Here is a 15,936-nt window from a genome sequence, read left to right on the forward strand (position 1 = left end):
GAGTTTGTATACAATAATAGCTATCATGCAAGCATTCAAATAGCTCCTTATGAAGATTTGTATGGGAGGAGGTGTAGATCTCCCATTGGGTGGTTTGAAGTTGGTGAAGCCTAGTTGATTGGGCCTGACCTTGTTCATCAAGCCATGGAGAAAGTGAGAATTATTCAAGATAGGCTAAAGACAGCCCAAAGCCGCCAAAAATCTTACACTGACGTGAGGAGGAGAGACTTAGAGTTCGAGGTGGGTGATTGGGTGTATTTGAAAGTATCACCCATGAAGGGTGTCATGAGGTTTGGAAGGAAGGGGAAACTTAGTCCTCGATATATTGGTCCTTACCAAATTTTGAGGCGGATTGGGAGTGTTGCTTATGAGTTGGAGTTACCTTCGGAGTTAGCTTCTATTCATATGGTATTCCACATTTCGATGTTGAAGAAGTGCTTGGGTGATCCCTCATTGGTAGTCCCCATTGATAGCGTTGGAATTAAGGATAGCTTGTCTTATGAAGAGGTTCCGGTCCAAATTATCGATCACCAAATTCGCAAGTTGAGACATAAAGAGGTCACCTCAGTCAAGGTCCTGTGGAGGAACTAATTTGTTGAGGAAGCCACATGGGAAGCGGAGGAAGCCATGAAATCTAAATATCCACATCTATTCGTGCCTACCGAGGAGAATGTTGAAGGTAATGTTCATTTCCTTGACTTGAATTCACTTGTGCATTATGAGTTTGATTGGTAATTTGTTTGAGAAATTGATTGTTGATTGACTGAATTCTGGTTGTGATTTGTAACCCCGAGTCCATTCTTGGTTTCTCGTCATTCGAGGACGAATGATCCCAAGGGGGAGATAATGTAACACCCCTCAAAAATTCTCCCTAAGATTCGGACCCTTCTTGTATTCGGGTAGGGTCGAACTCAAGTATTGTGGAGCATTTGCATGAGTTAAGATGAGTCCTTGAGGAATTGAGGAGTGTTGGAGGTGATGTGGGGTCACAGAGGACCCCTAGGACCAAGCTGAGTCCAAATGATCCGTCGTGGCTAAGCTTTAGGACGAGTTTGTAAAAGGGATCGACTTCTAACGACCTTATATTTTGAAAGACAACGATTTGGGTAGCCCACGACCTATCAAATTAAAGGTCATCGAGTCTTCTTTCCAACGCCACCAAGAATGTAATTTTTGGAGTTCGGAGTCGAAAGATATGACGATCCTAAGATGAACTAGCACAATAGAGTTTTCAAGCTTAGGTTGCAATTGCTGGAAAACTGGGCTTGGCGCCGAAGTGGCGCGACGCGCCACTATCATGCCAGAAATATGCCTCAGTAGTTTGGGCTCTGGCGCGGCGCACCACTAAAAGGTGTGCAGGGTTTTTCAAGCCAAATTTCCAGAACCCAGAACCTTTGGCATTGGCGCTATAAGGGAGCGACGCGCCACTATCGCGCCAGAAACATGCCTCAGTAGTTTGGTCTTTGGTGCGGCGTGCCACTAAAACTTGTGCAGGTTTTTAGGCGTAATTGGCCTTGGCGCTGTAAGGGCGCGACACGCCACTATCGCGCCAAAGGTATTTTTAGCCTATTTTTCAGAATTTTGGAGGAAGGGTAATTTGGGAATTTGTCCCAAATTATATATTCACAAGCCTTGAACATTTTTGGACCATTTCTTCAGCCCCCACTCTCTCTCTAAAATCCCTAGAAACCTCTTCTCTCTCTCTCTTCTTCTTCCTCTCCAAATCCTTCTCCAACAAAAAGAGTTCCAAGAGCTTCAAGGTTTGAGTTTTCCATTGAAGACCCAACCACAAGGTTTTCTTCAAGTCTTCACTAAGGTATGTAAGGCTATCTAAAACATGGGTTGAGTCCTCCCATGTGCCCTACTCTTGCTTTGAGGTTAGATATTCATGAAAATAGAGTTTCTTGGTATGGTTTATGTTTGTATGAACTTTGTCCCCTATTTATTTGACTCTATATATGTTGATGTTGTTGAGCCAAGAAGTTCCTAAAATGAGCCTTTATGTGAGTATGAGTTGATGAAGATGAGTTGTTAAATATGTGTTATTGATCGTCCTAATTATGTGGATTATGATAAAAGATGTTATTTTCTTAAGAAGCGTTGCCTATTATAAAGTGTTGATTTTAAAGTCTTGAGTTGTGATGAGTCTCAAGGATTTCTCAAATGGATAGAGTAAACGATTGGTTATGTCTATATGTTGCTATAAATGTGCTTTTTAAATCTCTTTTGAAAGATATGATTGAGATTGATCGAATAGTATGATTGAGAGAGATTTGATCATGATAGAGATGATGAGTTGACAAGGTTGTAATGAGACTTGTCGATATGAGTTGATTGGATGGAGTTTTATAAGCATTGAGTCTTGGAAGGAGTATCGAGCACCGAATTAGGCAAGAGTATAGTCCATACTCAAACCCAATACATGTGTTGCCAAACGTAGGGGGGATTGAACCGTTAAAGTCGGATGCTTCCCCGAGAGGTTTGTCTTGACATTATAGGACTTGGTTGGATTGGATCCATGATTGGTTGACTCTTTCATGTCCTGGCAAAGTATGAACGGACACGGTAATAATGTCGGCTTGTTGTACTGTCACTGGCTCATAAGTGATGGTTGTCGGATAAGAGAAACTCCCAAATAGATCTTGATAGTACTCTAAGTCAGAATGAGTTGAATGATATGTGGTTGGTCCCGTCTAAATCATATTCTTGTTTAGACTTAGGACATTTGAGTAAGCTGTCCTCTCTCTCTCTATATATATATATGAGTTGAGATTCCGAGTTGACTGATTCTTCCTTAATGTTCATTGTATTCTGCCATTTTACATACTCGTACATTCCATGTACTGACGTCATTTGGCCTGCATCGTTTCATGATGCAGAGACAGGTACTAGATATCATCAACCGGTGCTCCGTTGAAGATCCACATACACTTCCCACTAGTTGGTGAGTCCTCCTAGTTCCCGGAGGATGTTGAGCCTTCTTGTACAGTTTTGTTGTCATTTCCCTTATTTTGATTGTTGGTAGCCATGGACTTGTCATTGGCACCTTTTAGACTTTGATAGAGGCTTCATAGACTGGAGTGTGGGGAGGTTGAACAGTTATTTTGAGGAGTTTTATTATCTTTGTTTGATGAGTTGATGAATGTTTGGCCTTCGGCCCCCATATTGTGAATAGTATTTCATTAATTGAGTTTCCGCTAAAAGAATGTGATTGAATGAATGTGTGACTGGATCAGGTGGTTCGCTCGGAGGTCAAAAATGGCCTTCGGGTGCCGGTTACGTCTAGGGTACCCTCCCGGGGCGTGACACCGGACCATTTCGAGAACCTGAAGCTTTTAACCCAAAGCAAGATAGAGTTAAGGACTTGAATCAAAATAATATGAAAGTATCAAGGACTTGAACCTAGATTTGGAATAACCAAGGACTTGAATCAATGATAAGGATAATCGTGGACTTGAACCATGTTATAATATGACCAAGGACTTGAACTAAGGTGAAAGTAGTTATGGACTTTAACCAAGGCTAAAAAGTAGTTATGGACTTGAAGCAAGGCTGAAAAAAGCGATGGACTTGAACCAAGGCTAAGTAAAGATAGGGACTTGACCCAAGTCTATAATACCAATGCAAGGACTTGAACCTGACCCGGTGGAGTAAATTAGGAATTTGAACCCCGAATAGAGGTGAATCAGTCAAAATTAGGATCAACAGCTAACTAAGCATCACGAGGAGTACTCTTGGTCCGAGTGCCATCAATAAATCACTCCTAACCAAACCATATCCAACCAGTATTGATGAATAGATTTTCAGAACCAAGAATCAAGTGATACGAGATGACGAAATCTAGGGATTATGGATATACGGTTTCAAGAGCTGTGTCACTTTCTAGCTAAGGTTCGAACTATCAGACTCAAGTCTGCTATATTAGTCTATACGGAGCTAAGACGCCAAAAGTGACATCGGAGAAGTTTCAAGGCCTAAAGGCTCAAGAAATATGCAAGTCTATGGAAATTACTAGTCTAAGGCTAGACTAAGGCCAAACATGCTTTCAACGATATAAACCAAACACACAATACACACCATAATATATAGATGATCAACAATAACAGGGGACATGCTTTAGTAACCCAAATTCCCCAAAAATAAAGCCTAAGGCATGGTTTCTAGGAATTTAGCATGATCAACACCAGAATACCCCCATTTTAATACAAATGCTAGAATATGCTCAATCTAAGAAAGGGAAAGTCGTAGCCTACCTGTTGGCCGACCGTGCGCGCTTCAATTCAACTAGCTAGAGCTTTTCCCTTCCTTATGGCCTCAGAACATTGCCACACTGTCAAAAATAGAATCAAAACGTCAATACGGTCATTTTAACACTAATCAAATTCGGAGATGGACTAATTTTGAAGTCAAAAACAAAAATATGGGACTAGCTATGGTAATACAAAAATTAACTTTGGGAAAAAGTCGTAAACACTATCCTAAACTTGTGTTCCAAAATGGAGCATCATTCGGGACTCGGATCAGCGGGAAACAAGACATGCATAAAAATCACATTTTAAGCTAAGAATACATAAGTGACAACATGTTATAATGCAAATTTACCTCATACAAAGCCTCCCCTACACTTTCCAATCACTAACCTACGAAGCCTCAACAATTACAAAATCATAGGACTTAGAATCAGTGAATTTAATTTAAAAACGAGAGAGAGATCAAAGGTTTAGTAGGCTAACAATGGCTAAAAACGTCCTTGGTCTCTAACTAAAAGACCAAGGATTTGGCCATCTCAAACGTGGCCTAAATAGCCCGCGATCGTAGTAGGAAAGGGTTCTAATCTCTGCGAACGTAGAGGATGTCCCTCGAACACGAAGGGAAATGAGACAAAGCTCCGCAATTATGGACCCTGGCCCGCGAACGTGGAGGCTTACCAAATTAACCTCCGTGAATGCGAAGACTAGTTCACCTGGCCTTCGCGAGTGCGGCCCTATGCCCGCGAACGTGAAGGGTAAATTACCCTTGCACCAGGAAGGTACTGCAACAGTTATTTTGGCAAAGTCCAAATCTCTGATGGGGTGCTCGAAATTCGTTTGGAATTCTGTGCGCACAAATGAGATATGCTACCCCATCAAATTCAACGTACCTGGCTCAATGGTGCATTTAAAATTTTCATTCGAGGTCATTTTAATAAAAAGTAGGTCCCACATCCAAGTGTCATTTTTAGCTAATTTTCACAACGGTTCTCGGGATTAGACCAGAGGTTTCGAGAAGCGAACGAAGGGTCATTCTAGACCAAACTCAATGTTTCTGAACTAGCCGCGCTGACGAAATTTTCATCTGAGTGCGTTTTTTGAGAATGTTGACCAAAGTCAACTTTAAGCCAAATTTCAAAGGCTAAAATGCTAAATGGCCACAAACTCGCACCAAATATCCCGATACTCGTCCTGATCACATTTTATTCTAATTTTGCCATTCTGAAGCTGAAGGAAATGTCAAAATTTCGTTCTGCGGTCTTTTACCTGAAGTAGTGACTTAAATCAACTTTTCAAATTATAAAAACTCCATAGTAGGGAAACAGGCTTAAAATGCAAACGAACGACTAGGTGATTGAACAGTCAGTGCCAGAAAGTAATAAATTACTTGAGGTCACTATAAAAATGTTCTAAATGACGAAATGAATGCATTAATTCAAAAATGACTTGGAGGGTCATTATTGACTTTTTTTCCGAGGTCAATATAATTTGATATCATCTCTGTTTACGAAGATGAATAATCAGAAGTTAATTAATTAGGTGCATTTAAACTTTTTATTTTATTTTATGAGATATAAATATATAATGAAACTTACCTCACCCAACACTTCTTTATAAATGATATTTCTGGTGTATATTATATTTATCCTTTTTGGTTGCTCTGTCTTGATCAAGTCTCTTGTTGTCCACATTAATATCTCTCTTGAGAATTTGACATAGTTAGTCATATGAAACAATACGTGTGATAAATACAATCCAATATGAGAAATTTTTTAAACTGTTTGCTTTATTTATCATCATTTAAAAATATATGTACAGCAATTTATTTATGAAATAATAATTTGAAAGGTTAATCATCAATTTTAAGGCAAAATAGCAATTTAGACACTAACATAACAAAAGCCACATCGTGACTTATGTTATTTTAGTTTTTCAGGAATTTCATTTTTTTAATGTAAAATTTATGAATAATGTAACATTTTGTGATCATATAGCTACGTTAAAAGTATATTTTACGTTAACTATATGAACAAATCCGTATAATATCACACATCAAATAAATTTTACTCATGAAAATTTGTGTAATTAACTTACCTTTTATTTGTAACTATTATCTATTTCTACCTACTTCATCCTTCTTCTAGTAAATGATGTTATTATTACTAACATGCAAATATCTAAAAAGCATGTGGTTAGAATTAGTGATCTATAAAAAGTAATTGTTCTTGTAACATAATTCTTCCTAGAAGAAAAAGTAGAAAATTAATTTTTTCAATCCATTATTTTTTACTACTAATTTATATTCAGAACAATATGTTCAATAATTTCAAAAGAAAAATAAACCATCAAACATGTGTTCCTTTTTCACGATGACATTTGTTTTTATTGTCGACAACTATAGCCAGTTATTATAAATTATGAAACACTATTCTTAAACAACAAAGGCTCAACAAAAGATATTATCAAATACATGAACTTGATTGTGAAATGTCCTTAATTAGTCTAAAAATATGATGATTTGGTTGAACATGTAACATTTGAAGCGATCAATACAACACCAATAATTCTTAATTCTACATTTGAATCAATTTTTTTTCTCGTTTAAGTTGGATCAAGTGTTATTGTTAACCATAGACAAGCTACCATGGTTCAATAGTTTGTTAGAAGTTGGTTAATAAGTTGTTAGAGGTAGTTGGAATTTGTTAGATGTTAGTTGCAGGTTGATAGTGACTAACAACTACTAGCAATGCTCTATAAATGCACCTCACTCATAACACATGTATGATTGATTTTGCACGATGTGACATTGTGAGCAATATAAGTTCTCCTCTCATCTGTTTTGCTTCTTCTCTTTTCCTCTGCTGTTTTTGTTCTTCTGCATCTTTTCATCCTCTTCTTCCACCTCGACTAGCTCTTCGTAGTTCATACAGTCATCTTACAAAACTCCATCAATGGAGTTATCATGGTATCAGAGCTTCTGGTAAGATCCTAGAGCAGTAACAAGCAGTAAGGTGCTTAGAAGCAAGTTCAATGGTGAACCTAGGTGAAGCTGCGACTGGAACACTAGGTGTTGAGAACTTCAACTCAAACACAGCAGCATCTAATTTTGTAATTCCAAATATTGACCACAATCATCCTCTCTTCTTGCATCAAAATGATACTCCAGGTAGCTCCTTAATTTCTCTTCAACTAGTTGGTTCACAGAACTACGCAATCTGGAGTAGATCCATGAGAATTGAATTACTAGGTAAGAGTAAACTTGGATTTATTGATGGTAGATATCCTAAGTCTAAGTTTGGACCTGAGTTTTCTGATGCGTGGGAGAAGTGTAATGCTGTAATCCTCTCTTAGATTATGAATGCTGTTCGACCAGGATTGTTGGAGACTGTGGTGTATGCAGGAGATGCACACAAAGTGTGGTGTGATCTAAAAGAAAGGTTCAACAAAATTAATGGAGCTCATGTGTATCAACTCCATAAGGAAATTCATAGCCTAAGTCAGGGGACCATGTCAGTTACAAACTATTACACAACACTCAAAGGTCTGTTGAATGAATATGATTCAATTATGCCTTGTCCAGGCTGCTCATATCCTGAGTCTAAGAGGTTTCAAGATCATTATGAGTATCAAAGGTTGCTAGAGTTCCTAATGGGACTAAATGAAACCTACTCTGCAGTTAGAGGACAGATTCTGATGTAGTCACCAACTCCAAATGTGAACAAAGCTTTTTCCCTTATCATAGATCATGAAAGTCAAAGAAACACAGCACATACTAACTATGAATCATCCCTTCCTAAACTGATTGAGAGTACTGCATTGTTTACCCCAAAAGGGAGTGGTCATAGTGTTGGTAGTGGTAACTTTGGTCATCAACCTGGTGGAGGTGGTGGTAATCCAAGTAGAAGTCACTATGAAACTCAATACAATTCTCAGAAACCACAAAAATCTGTCATCACCTATGAAGTTTGTGGTTACGGAGGTCACACTAAGGAACAATGTTTCAAGGTCAAAGGCTATCCAGTTGGTTGGAGATCCAAGAAGAAAACTGATAGTTCTACATCTAGCTCTAGTTCTTTTGCTAATCAAGTTACAGTTGCTCAAAGTGCAGGCTCATCACATAATGAAGAACCTAGTGCAGAAAACAAGTCACCTGCAGCTTTCTTCACAGCTGATCAATATCAGCAGATCATGCAGCTACTAGCCAAAGAAAGTGACACTAGTGGAGAGCACTCAGCCAAAGCAGCCACTGCAGGTAGAGTTCTATCTGCACTAGTGTCTAAATATATGAATAAGGAGTGGATAGTTGACACAGAAGCCACTAACCATATGACATCTTAGCTATCATCACTAGATAAGTATACCTCAGTGTCTGAGTCTGAAAGAAGGCAGGTACTACTACCTACAGGAAATATTACATTAATGTCTTATGTTGGCAACACAAAAGTCTTTGGAGATCAAGTTATTGGCAATGTCCTCTTTGTTCCTGAATTCAAATACAACTTGTTGTCTGTGTCTCAGCTAACTAAGGAACTTCAATGTATGACAACTTTCTTTCCTGATTTTTATGTTTTTCAGGATCTCTACAGTGGACAGGTCAAGAGGATTGGTAGAGAAGATGAAAGACTCTACATTCTCAAGGAAGGCTTCAACCATACTGTTCCTACTCAGAGTGTATGCAATACTGCTACTGCTCAAACTCAAGCTACTCAATTTTCTTCTACTAGTATTATAGGTGGTAGTAGTTCTGATTCCAGTGCACTGTGGCATAGAAGGTTAGGACATGCTCCCATTGATGTAATAAGGAGGTCATCTAGTCTTGCAGGAGTAGATATCTCAGATCATTCAACATGTACAGTGTGTTCATTAGCGAAACAAACAAAAGTTCCTTTTCCTGTAAGCATTCACACTTCAAAGGCACTCTTTGACTTAGCCTATTGTGATATTTGGGGTCCATATAGGGTACCTACTCATAATAGAATAAAATACTTTGTTACTATAGTAGATGATTACTATATTCACCTGACTATTTCTTATCACACATAAATCTGATACTATAGTTGTGCTGAGATATTTCTTTGCTCAAATTCATAATCTGTTTTAAACTTGTGTCAAAGTTCTTAGAACTGATAATGGGACTGAATTCATGAGCACAACCTTCCAGTCCATGCTGTTAACTCTGGGAATATATCATCAAACCACATGTGTATACACTCCTCAGCAAAATGGTGTGGTGGAAAAGAAGCACAGGACTATCTTAGACATTGCCAGAGCTTTAAGGTTCCAGTCATCTGTACCTTTATAGTTTTGGGGAGAATGTGTCACCACAGTTGTCTATTCTCTAATAGACTTCTATCTAAACTTTTGTCCTATAAGTCTCTTTTTGAACTACTGTATCAGCATCCTCCATCCCTCTCTCATATCAAAACCTTTGGTTACCTATGTTATGCTACTTGTCCTTCCATCCCAGATAAGTTTTCTCCTAGGGCCATACCTGTTGTTCTTATGGGATACTCTTTGTCTCAAAAAGGGTACCTTCTATATGATCTACATGCTAAGTCCTTATTTGTGAACAGACATGTTGTGTTTAAAGAAGACATGTTTCCTTTCAGATATTTCCAAACCTCCTCCAATCCCATATTTCCTATCTTATCTCTAGTACAACCTGATACTGATTATCCTTCTACTAGTCTGTCCCCTACTGCTGCTCCTCTAAACTCTCAGCTACCACTTTCCCCTAAAGAACATTCTCCTTTCCTATCTCCTATTATATCCCTTGCAGCAGTTCCTACCAGAAGGTCCTCTAGACCATCCAAACCACTTATCTGGCTTCAAGACTTTATTACTCAGTCCAAAAGCCACTCTTGTTTATTTCCAGTATCTGACTTTGTTACCTACATACATCTTTCTCCTTCTTATAGCTAATGTATCAAGACATATTCAGCTATCACCGAGCCTTCTTCTTATAAAGAGGCTGCTCTTGACCCTCAATGGATTCAAGCAATACAGCTGGAAATAGATGCCTTGGTGGACAACAAAACTTGGAGTCTGGTAGATCTTCCTCCTGGTAAGAAACCTATTGGCTGCAGATTTACAAAAGGTGTTCAAGATGAAGGATCTGGGAGAACTCAAATTCTTCCTAGGGATTGAATGTGCTAGATCAAGCAAAGGGATTCACATGTCTCAAAGGAAATATGCTCTTGAACTGATAACTGAGTGTGGTCTAGGAGGAGCTAAACTGCAGTTACTCCACTAGAACAGAATCAGAAGCTCACATCTGTACAATATGATGAGTGTATCAAAGGTAAAGGTAATGAGGGACATGAATATCACAAACTGTAGGTTCCCAGCAGGTACTAAAGACTAATAAGAGGACTTCTATATTTGACCATGACTAGACCTGACTTAGCCTTCTCAGTTCAGGTCCTAAGTCAATATATGCACTTCCCTAAAGAGTCTCACATGGAAGTTGCATTGAGATTAGTTAGATACATAAAAAAAGCCCTTGGACTTGGATTACTAATGCCAGCAGAAGACACCAACAAACTTTTAGCTTACTGTGACTCAGATTGGGAAGGCTGCTTGGAGACAAGAAGATCTGTAACTGGCTACTTGGTCAAGTTTGGTGGAGCCTTGATATCCTGGAAGTCTAAGAAGTAAGAGACTGTATCCAGAAGCTCAGCTGAAGCTGAGTTCAAAAGTATGGCTAACTGTGCTGCTGAAGTTACATGGCTTGTAGGGTTGTTTAAAGAACTTGGAGTACACATTGAGCTACCTATAAAAATGGTGTGTGACAGCAAAGAAGCCATCCAGATTGCTGCTAATCCTATCTTCCATGAAAGAATCAAACACATAGACATTGATTATCACTTCGTAAGAGAAAAGATCAACCAAGGAATGCTGAAAACAGAATTCACACACACCAAGGATCAACTAGCAGACTTGCTCACAAAGAGCCTTGGTAAGGCACAACATTAGCTGCTGGTGAATAAGCTTGGAGTTATGAACTTGTTCAAACCATGAGCTTGAGGGGGAGTGTTAACCATAGGCAAGCTACCATAGTTCAATAGTTTGTTAGAAGTTGGTTAATAAGTTGTTAGAGGTAGTTGGAATTTGTTAGATGTTAGTTGCAGGTTGATAGTGACTAACAACTAACTAGCAATGCTCTATAAATGCACCTCACTCATAACACATGTATGATTGATTTTGCACAATGTGACATTGTGAGCAATATAAGTTCTCCTCTCATCTGTTTTGCTTCTTCTCTTTTCCTCTGCTGTTTCTGTTCTTCTGCATCTTTTCATCCTCTTCTTCCTCCTCGACTAGCTCTTCTTAATTCATACAGTCGTCTTACAAAACTCCATTAATGGAGTTATCAGTTATCTACATGTATCAATGAACAACACAATCAATAATATTTATTACTTTCTCAATCCTAATTTATATGGCACAATAAAAATTTTAAGTCTTGAACTTTTAAAGTTTGCCCAGTAATTTGGCATAGAAGCTTTAGTTTTTTTTATTAATATAATTTATATATTTTACAACTACGTAAAAATACTATAAATCACAATAATTAATAACTTAAAATATTTAAAAAACACATAAAGAAATTTTGGTCATAGATAAAGTTGGTTCAATCTCGAAATAAGACTATAAGGTAACATTTTTAAAAGATAACTGAGAAAAAACAATAAAACCTTTAATCTCAGTTGCTTGAACAAATGTGCATATAATAGAATGTAGAAGTCCAAGAACTACAACTAATAATACCTTTGTAACTTAATTAATAAGCAAATTTAAAGCTTGTTCTCACAATTATTTAAGTGAATATATTTAAATAATCTTAATCAGTAAAAAGAAGAATTATGCGTAATTTAAGTACCCTACTAAAAATTAAATACTACATATTAAAATTAGAATACAATATTAGATTTTCCGTTAAAGAATGTCAATGTTCAAATGAAAATTTGTTACGAACAGATTTCAAACTGTGAATTTTCATCTCCAAAGAAAATATCAAAATCTGCCAAAAACCATTAACTTTAAGATAAAAAATCAAATCTATTATCGATTGAAACATTTTCACGTACATGATATTGTTCAATGGAGCCAAGTTTTCTTAAAGAAATTATATTAACATCTCATTGTAAAACGATTTATTGCTCAAATACTGTCATGGCTTGATTCCGCAGGTCATGATGACACCTACTAACACCACTAGCAGGTAAGCCTAATCCTCAACCCTTAGCCCGAAACTAGAGGCAACGGACTATCAAGCAAAATATAAATAGTAATGAGAACAACAAAGATAATACACTAGGAACCACCCCAAGACCAGGTATCAGCCAGTAGTCGTGCATCCAAATTAAAATTAGAGTACAAGGCTTTTAAAATACAAATATAAGTACAGACAGTCTTCAAAAGCCAGTAAAGACTAGTCCTAGTCCATTATAGATGGAAATTGGCAACTCCAAACGCCAGAAGCTCACCAAATCTCCGAATCAAAAGCTGGTCCGCACTAGTTCAAATCAACGGAGATAACCCATACTATGATCTGCAGGGGGCAGAAGTGTAGTATGAGTACCAACTCAGTAGACATAGGCTGACTGAGCTCCATAGATAAAACCGTATAGATAACATATAACAAGGTAAATACAACATAAGTAAATAATCAGGAACTATCATAAGGTAGTATAGGAAATAAGAGCAAGGAGATAGGATACATAGAGTAAAGAATACAGGGTCAAGAAACGCACTTGAAAGCGCAAGACAACAACCTATTTAAGATAATAAGGCACCATAGGAGTCAACTAATAGGAATGGAATACTAACTGTCACCTCTAATCACATATCCAAATAAGAAATAATCCAACTCAACCTAACCGAAAGTACCAACAAAAAATTTGGGCCAAGACAAACTACATATAAAATAAGAGATAAGTACAAGGATAATCAGATAATAACCAACCAAACACCCATATCCCAGAAGTTACAAACAATGACAAACATATCCCCGGTCCTCATAAAACCGGTGGACCAAACAATAAAAAAGTATGCTGGTGATAAGCGATGCTAATGAATGCAAGTCTATAGTAAAAACCAAGTGTATTAACCTACCCAAACCCTAGCCTGCCAAGTTGGACCCATGTAGCTCCCTCATCTAGTTCAGTGGTGCACCGACCAAAGGGGCCATAGGGGACGTGGGAACTCCGTATACACTTTTTGGACCCGAACCAGGTCTTATATAAACATATAGCATCCCCGTAGTGGTACCGAAGAGTGAGTAGCCAAGAAGATGTAGAAAAGGGCGACGCTGCACTGGATAGTCAAATAAAGCTAAAAAGCATCCCATATGCAGCCAATGTAGAAAAAGGGCGATGCCACGCCTAATATCAATACAAACGGAGCACATCCTCAATGCCTTTGATACTATCAGTATTAAAAGGAGTACATCCTCGACTCTACTTGTATACGAGTTCCTCCCTAACCAAAGTCTTGATTGCTTCATGTTTGGTAAACAAGGGACGGCTACATGAATGCTCACTGTTATATTTACTCTTTACTCATGTCATAATCACACCAACTAAAAATAAAAGTGAAAATAAGTAACCACATTTGCGTTAAGACTAAATGTCGTGTTTTCACATAACCACGCCAGAATGATTGTCACATATCTTGATTCTAACCTTAAATTTTGAAGACCCTATCAAAGGTAAAGCTCTAAAATGGGAAAAGACATTTGAGATAATTATAGGTACGGCAGAAGGATTGGTATACCTTCACAAGAACACAAAGACACGAATAATTCACAGAGACATAAAAGCAAGCAACATCTTGTTGGACTCGAGGCTCTGTGCAAAAATAGCTGATTTGGGGTTGGCCAGGTCATTCCAAGAAGACAAGAGTCACATAAGCATTTTCCTTGCTGGCACATTGTTAGTATTTCTTTGTATTGTCTACTTTTTTGTGTAAAAGTACACAAAAATGCAAAGACTAATATGGTCCAATAATGGATATTTACCCTTTTTATGCAGAGGATATATGATCCAGAATACTTAGCGCACGGTCAGTTGACAGAAAAAGTAGATGTCTACATCTTTGGAGTTATTCTACTAGAGATTGTTACTGGAAGATAAAATAACAAAATAAAAAAATGCTGAATATATAGTCAGCTTAGTTTCCAATGTAATTTATGATCAATCACTTCTATCTTGAACCAAATGTTAAATCTTGGAAAATATTTTTGTTCTTTGATATTAACTTTATTGGATGACATTGACAGGTATGGGAGCACTTTCAACGCGAAATAGTGAAGCAACTGTTCAATTCGAATCTCACGTTGCATAAATAGCATACAATCAATGTACAAAATGAGGTTGTGAGAGTTCTATATGTGGGACTTTTGTGCATTTAATAGATCCCAACGTTACGACCATCCCTGTCTAAGGCCTTACAAATGTTCATCAAGAAAGATGAAGAGTTGCCTCATCCTACTAAGTATCCATTCGTGGATGACAAAACCATGGAACTTCATGACCCTGGGCGAAGTACTTTCTTAAATAAGGCGATCTTGCTACGATTGCTTTCTTATCTTACGATTATTTTTACCCCAAATGATGATATCCAGTGTCCTAAAATTGAAGCATAGATTAAAAATAGACAAATTAAATTGGCCTCTACTAGAAACTAAATACTCCAACTTTGAGTATGCACATTTAGATGAATTCATTTTGTATTTGGTCTTTATAAAACTGTGAGTGAGTCAACTGCCTAGTTAATAAGAGAATGATTAGAAAGTAAATGAGCAGTTTGGGATCCAATGTGGTTCTTAGTCTAGCTAGTCCCCTTAGATTGCAAGGGTGTTCTCTGTATGTTATTGAAGTTTGTCTTGTACAGTATTTGTGAAGTGTAGTTCTTATGTCTATATTGTCACGCCCCAAGAGGGTACCCTAGGTGTGGTCGGCACTCAGAGACCATCTCTAGCCTCCAGAGAACCACTTAGTCTCATCACTCATTCGTTTATCAATGGAAGACTTAAGTGAAAATAAGAATACTATGTGAGCTCACCATCATCAACATCAAATAAAAGAAATAATCCTTAGAATAAGTAGTTTCAAAGGAGAACTACTCTAATTACATCATCAAACTCTGTCTATGAAGCCTTTAACACTGTCAGACAGTGCCAATGACATGTCCATGGCTATCTAAAAAAAAACATAATACTCAACAATAATAAAAGGATAAAAAGTTCCTCCGAATACAAGAAGGACTCACCAAATAGATGGAAAGTAATGATCTTCAACGATGCGCCTGTTAAGAATCTCTAACACCTGTATCTGCATCATAAAATGATGCAGGTCGAATGATACCAGTACATGAAATATACGAGTATGTAAAATGGCAGAAAAGTAAGGACATGTATCAAGAAACTCCTCTCAGGAAGACTAAGCTCAGAACTCAACATCATCTCAACATCAATGTGTAATGCAAGTTTAAAAATAATAATAATAAGCAATGCTTACTCAGTTGGGAGTTTCTCTAACCGACAACCATCACTTATGATCTAGTAATGATACAACAAAGCGATGTCATTGCCACATCCATCCAATACCTTGCCAGGGTAAATGATATCACCATCTTAAATCCAATCATCAAAGTCCTTTTTGGGGACTTAAGAGGTATTGCC

Source organism: Solanum dulcamara, chromosome 5 (assembly GCF_947179165.1).
Source record: "Solanum dulcamara chromosome 5, daSolDulc1.2, whole genome shotgun sequence".
Lineage (NCBI taxonomy): Eukaryota > Viridiplantae > Streptophyta > Magnoliopsida > Solanales > Solanaceae > Solanum > Solanum dulcamara.